Consider the following 6,828-nt stretch of genomic DNA (forward strand, 5'->3'; position numbering starts at 1 on the left):
CAATCATTAGCTCACAACTTTTGAAAAGAAAAATAAATTATCAAATCAAGTATGACAGACTGTTTTCAAGTTTTTCAACATTCATTTGCTACTTTTAATTCAATAACAATAAATAATATATAAATAATAATTAATATATTTATGTAATATATGCTATAACACATAATAAAAATTTATATATCATTATATACTACAATAAATAATACTGAGTTCAATAATTCAATAGCCACAGCTCACTAATAGATAAGAAGCAGGTGTCACCAAAGTTTTTAATAAAATTTTAAGGAAAAAGCTAAAAATAGAAAAAGTCTATTGATTATTATATTTTCCTTAAAAAATAGGAAAATAGATATTATTCAGTTTTAGCCTCAAAATATTTTGTTTCAACTTAGAGAATGCCGGAGTTTTGAGAGCACATAGCTTGTTTGACTTCATTGTCAATGAAAAGAAATGGAAATCCTTTTTGGTTTTATTATAACTGCTAGAGATTCCTTGGGAGCTGATTTTATTTCATCTCCTCTACCACAGTGAAGGTAGGGGAGAATTCTAAACTGTTTACCTATAAAGGGATATACCAAGAAATATCGTAGGATAATGGCCTACATTTTTTTTTTTTTTACTCCTAGAAAAGAATACTAGTAGAAAGAATTTTGGCAAACTGTATACCTCTTTGCACATTTTGCAAATAATTTTTTTAAAGTTTATTCCTCTTTGAGAGAGAGCATGAGCAGGGGAGGGGCAGAGACGGAGGGAGACACAGAATCCGAAGCAAACTCCAGGCCCCAAGCTGTCAGCACAGAGCGTGAAGCAGGGTTGGAACTGATAAACCCCGAGATCATGACCCAAGCCCAAGTTGGACACCCAACTGACTGAGCCACCCAGGCACCCCTCTCTTTGCACATTTTTAACTTAACAACTATCTTTGTTTTTATCATAAGCTATATTGGAAACAATGTAATTTCTGGTCTACTTAAATACTGACGTGTAAATAAAACTGTTTTTATCCAAAAAGAATAAACGTTAGCTCTTCTTTAAAAATCAGAATTTTGTATTGCTTCCTTTTCTGCTTGAAATTTGTATTTCCATTCCACTTCCCCTACAGAATTTTATGCTAATCCAATCTATTTTTATATTTTAAATTATTTTTTAATCAACCTATCTTACTTTTATGTCACAAAAATCTATATAATTTAAATATGGTTTTTACATTTATGAGCTGTGTTAAAGTATTTCTTTTAGATTTAATTATTTCAATTTTTAGTAACAGTCAATATAATATAAATAGTATAAATATTGATAATTACCTAACATAGAAAAGTAAAATTTTATTGGTAATATAAGTTAGTAGGTATGGTTGTTTTTTCGCAATTGGTTCGCTATGGATAAATATTACATATTTCTAGGATAAGACAGAGTTTAACAAACATTCCGTTCCTACTAGTCATTTTTCATAGACATAATTGCTGAGAAATTATATAGTTGAAAACAGAAGGAGTTTTGTATACCAGTGTCACTCAATTCTTTGAACTCCTTCCAAGTTATATGGTAAAAATCACATACTAATTATATTTGTAAGCCATCACACTGATCCATCATCAAAAATTTTTAGTGATCTGTTATCTGATACTCAATATGTGAGGCCAGAGAAGAACTAGCCTGAACTGCAGAAGAATTTGTTGTAGTGATAACAGCAATGTACTTCTTCAGCTTTTGGAAAATACACCCAAATGGACTTACCAAGAAAAAAAATGACTATTAACTGTATATTTTACTCATACCTAGAGGTAATTTATTCAAACTGGTACACTCAAATGGAGTTGGGAAAAATTCAAAGTATTGTTAACTTCAACACATCTGGACCAAAATAATTTTTTAGTTATTTATTTTTATTTCACCATGTGTTTTACCAATATTTTTTGTTAAAACTTTGGCGCTCTATTGGGGCACCTGGGTGGCTCAGTCACGTGAGCGACCGACTTCAGCTCAGGTCATGATCTCACGGTTTGTGAGTTCGAGCCCCGCGTCGGGCTCTGTGCTGACAGCTCAGAGCCTGGAGCCTGCTTCAGATTCTGTGTCTCCCTCTCTCTCTGCTCCTCCCCCACCCACACTCTGTCTCTCTCTGTCTCAGAAATAAATAAGCATTAAAAAAAATTTTAAATAAAAAAACTTTGGCGCTATAGATCTAACTCTTTTGAGTTATGAAAAATGTCTGTCATATAACCTAATTAGCATAGTCACCCTACTGCCTCTTTCCTTGACTGTTCAAAGTTCTTGTAATTTTCTATCAACATATATACTCTTTGCTGAACAAGTATAGGTATGGGATATAGGGTTGGGGAGTTTATTGAATTATATGCAAGCCATTCTGCTAAGAGATCCAAGCTCTTCCTTAGATCTCATCTCATTAATCTCTTCCTAGTTCACAGTGTTCCAGCCTGAAAGACTTCCTCACATACTTTGAATATGCCAAGCAGAAAACCCCCCACTTCCTGAAATAATTCCTCACTTCATTAAGATACCTGTTGAAATATACCTTATCACCACTCACTGTCTCCCTACTCTCTTTACTTATTTCTTTAAATTTATGTCCACTTTATATATTTATTGACTTATAACTTGTCTCCACCCTCATCAGCATTTAAAATCCATGAGAGCAAACATTTTTGTTACTCCCTGTTGTGTTCCCAGCACCTAGACCAGTGCTTGATACATAGTAACATCTCAAAAGTTATTCCATGCATAAGTAGATGAATGAATGAGAGTGTCTCTGATCTCAATTAACAATAAAATATTAAAAGAAAAAAAAGGTGAACTAGCATGGGGTTAATAATAGTAATAGTCTATTTTGCCAAGCATGGACACTTTAAAAATTGCTACCCAATAAAGACTCATTTCCTAAAACAAAAGGAATCTTTAACACCAAAATCCAGTAAGAATCCACTACATCAGAAACAAATGAGTGTATTAAACTGTTCTAGAAATTCACTATATTTTTCTTATTTTCTTACTTCATACTAATGAAAACTTCAGCAAGGAAATCACTACTACAAATACTTTGGCTGTCAACACTTATCTGGGCCATGGCAGGATGCTATCTTATTCTCACTTAACCTTGAGAAATGATCTGATAAATTGCCTCAGCTAAAGCATTGGTAGTTGATAACTGGAAAAAACACTAAAATATATTTGAAAGAAGAAGAAGGAGGAGGAGGAGGGAGGAGGAGGAGGGAGGAGGAGGAGGAGAAGGAGGGGGAGGAGGAAGAAGAAGAAGGCAGAAGAGGAGGAAGAGGAAGGGGAGAAGGAGGAGAAGGAGGAAGGGGAGGAGGAGGAAGGGGAGGAGGAGGAAGAGGAAGAAGAAGTAGGAGGAGGAAAAGGAGGATTGATTTATGATGAAACTGGAAAATGTCTAATGGCTTTTTAGATAGAATTTCTAACCTAAAGGAAAGAGAGAGTATATTCTCTTTGTGGAATTTTGGACTTCAGAATCATAAGAAGGAAATTCTTTTTCAGAGCATCCTTCAAATTACGTTCAGAAAGAGGGAGAGCCCACAGATAAACTTAAAGGAAGTTGTGACATTACACCTGACATAGTATCTCAGATTTGGGGTGAGCCTAAATTGGAATTTGCTGATTACTGATTCTTCTCCATCTTGTCTCATTGGAGGGTTACCATTTACATGTAATATCATAAGAGATGCCATATTATGCTTTACCTCCTGGCCATTTGGTCTTTGTTTGTCTTCAGTCTTTGCTATATGGTTTGTTTATTCTTTGTATCTTTTAGGTCTCATAACTTGGAAGAGATACATGCTGTTTTACTTGTAAGTCTTACAACTAAACCATTAGTCTCTAATTATCAGTGTCAAGACTGAAACATCCATTATTTCCTTTTTAATGACAGAAAAAAATAATTTGCATATTTGTGCCTTCCTTAACACCCCTATCCTCCCTTTAGTGTTGTTTTCCTTTTTGTTTATAATCTGGAATGTTTTTATTATAATCTTGGATGATTTTTAAGTGTATCATCAATTTCAAAAATTATGTTTGTTTCATTCTGTAAACACACGACAATTGTTTACACTTTACTTAAATGGTTTCAGTGTTCAACATCAGTCCTTTCCTATCATGACATACATGCCAAATTTTTATTTTGATATACTCTTTTGAGTTCATCTTTAAGTAGTGCTTCTTGTTAGAGGCCCCCAGACAAATGGTCCCTATTTCACCCCCTGCTCATCATTGTCACTACCTCTAAGCCCCTCCAAATTAGAAGGTCTTAAAGGTGTAGGCCAGCATTTCCTTATTTCCTGCAAAGGATGCAACACCTCACTATCTTCTTGGCAAATTTAGGAGTCTTTGGTGGCTCCTTTAATAGGTCTCATCTGTGCTCTATTAGAAATCTATTAGAAATTATATTCATATCATATCATTGCTGCTATTCTCTACTATTGTTATTCATTTACCATTACAATAGGTTTTGGAGAAAGAGACAGTCTGAAAGAAGATTTGATCACAACACTCCTTTGCTTCAGATTTCCTAGCTAAGTCCTCACCTATAAGAGTAACATTCATACTCCATAGAAGAAAGATCCTTTATTCTCTGGGCCAGCCTCTTAACTCTTGTACCAGAGCCAGTGTCTCATTCACTTCACCCTTGTTCTGGCCCTGTTTCTATGTATAGATAAAGACAGAGGAAGACTTTTTGTCCTTAAGCTGGTTTAGACTGTGTCCAACATTAAAACCATCCCTTATTTATTTTATTTTGCTTTTGGTATTTTATTTCATACTAAAAGACTGAATGAAAAATCAACCCAAAGTAAGTAAAAACATTAATAGCAACTGAATGAGGACACATGTAATGTCAACAAATACAGGAAAATTATCTATGAAATAGCTGTCTTTGTATTTTGACAAATATCAAGGGAACTAGCATCCTAAGTAAAGCCATCTATGGTGCAAGCCAACAAACACTTTGGAAAAAACTTACCAGTACTTTTGGCTATGAATATTACTTCTCAGATGTTAATAAACATGAAGAATTATCCTAGTCAACCAAGAATATCATTCACTAGCATCATCAGGGATCTCTCAGCAACTCTTGCACTCATTCACAACTGTTTGAGTATGTTGACTTCCAGGTCAAATATTTTTCTAGCTTGAAAGTCAAATGAAGAACATCTTTTTATAGTTTATTCTTAATTCCCATCTGGATATAACTTATTACAAACAGTCTTATGAGTTCCTATGACATTTATACATAGAATAACTGCTAAACCTAAGTTAAATTTCTCAAAACATATTACTATGTCTAATGAAGTCATCTTCTGTGATCTATGTTAAGCTTTCTTCCAAACCAACTTTAAATTACCCTCAACCTGCTAAGCACATTATGAATTGCCCCACAGCAAACAGTAGATATGCTTATTTGGCCTAATTAACTACGATAAAAGGATCAGCAGGTAACACCTTGTGATATTTGCTGCAATTTCTAAAAAATATGCATAGAAATTGTACATACAAAAGCTGTTTAACAGAAACAATTTGTGGGCTCTTTAAACTTTGGGCAAATAAATGAGGGAAAACTGAAATAATATTTTATTTTTTAGACGATGGTAAGTTAAGATAATTTCCACTATCTAGTTTATACTAATCATTTGAAATAACTCTTATTAGCAGTGAACTGAATGCTTCTATCTGTAATTAAGCTAAGCTTTTGATACTTAGAACAATAAAATGATTGGTTTTCATTTATACACACCTCAGTTTTTCCACTTAAAAGACACATAAATACAGATTATTTTCCACTTTTGCCAAGAGATAAAACTGAGTTACTATTAATTTTATGTACACATTTCTATCAAGCATAAAAGGAGTGGTCAGCCTTCATTTCTAGCTAATTAATACAGTCATTGGATGACAAATGCCTTTTTTCTTAGCAGTCTGAGAATTCAAAAAAAAAAAAAAATAGCTTCCAGAGCTCTGCTATTACTTCAAGTATGAGAAACTGGATTACTGCCTAAAAAAATAAGAAAATGTTTTTTTCAGATATAAAGCTCTGGTGATCATATCCCTAGAATTATAATAAAAAATGTTTTTAAACTTCTAGGTGTGTTTAAAACATGTCTTCTCGTTGATACATTTTTTGAGAGCAAGATTTTTTTTCTTTTTGGCAGTTGGGGAAGTATCCTATAGTCTCTACTGCTCCTTATAGGGAAGGAGATGGCATTTGTTAGATAGAGCAAGTACTGTTTGCGACATAAACATTAGCCACCTTTGGCGATGGGGAAAAGAAAGTAATTGTGCTTCTCCTCCTTCCTCGGTGAAGCTCTCCTCAATCTCTTTTGTTTTCCAAGGTCTTCCCAACCTCTTAATTTTGAAGTATCCCAAGACATTCTCAGTCCTCTTCTTCAGCTACACTCACTTGGTGATTTCATTCAGGCCTGAGGTTTAACCCATCTTCTCTCTATTCTAATGCTCCCAAATTCTTATCTCAAGTCCAGATCTTATTCCCAAACTCCAGGTTCCTATATCCAACTGCTGCCTCGACATTTCTACTTGGATGTCAAATAGCATGCCAAAGTCAGCATGTCCAAAACTCAAATCCTATTCTTTCTCCACAGAGACTTTTGATCTAGGTGTTCCCTTTGCTGGACGACTCCCCATCACCCACCTCCTCCCCGTCCAATGGACACACACTCATGCACACATGCACACATGTACAAACCTGATTGCTGCTAGGCTAAACTCCTAACTTCTTTACCTTTTACAATCTTTGGTCAGATGCTGCTATCTTAAGGAGTCCTGCCCTGTCTGCCTTATTTAACACAG

This window comes from Prionailurus bengalensis, chromosome A1, assembly GCF_016509475.1.
Source record: "Prionailurus bengalensis isolate Pbe53 chromosome A1, Fcat_Pben_1.1_paternal_pri, whole genome shotgun sequence".
Taxonomy (NCBI): domain Eukaryota; kingdom Metazoa; phylum Chordata; class Mammalia; order Carnivora; family Felidae; genus Prionailurus; species Prionailurus bengalensis.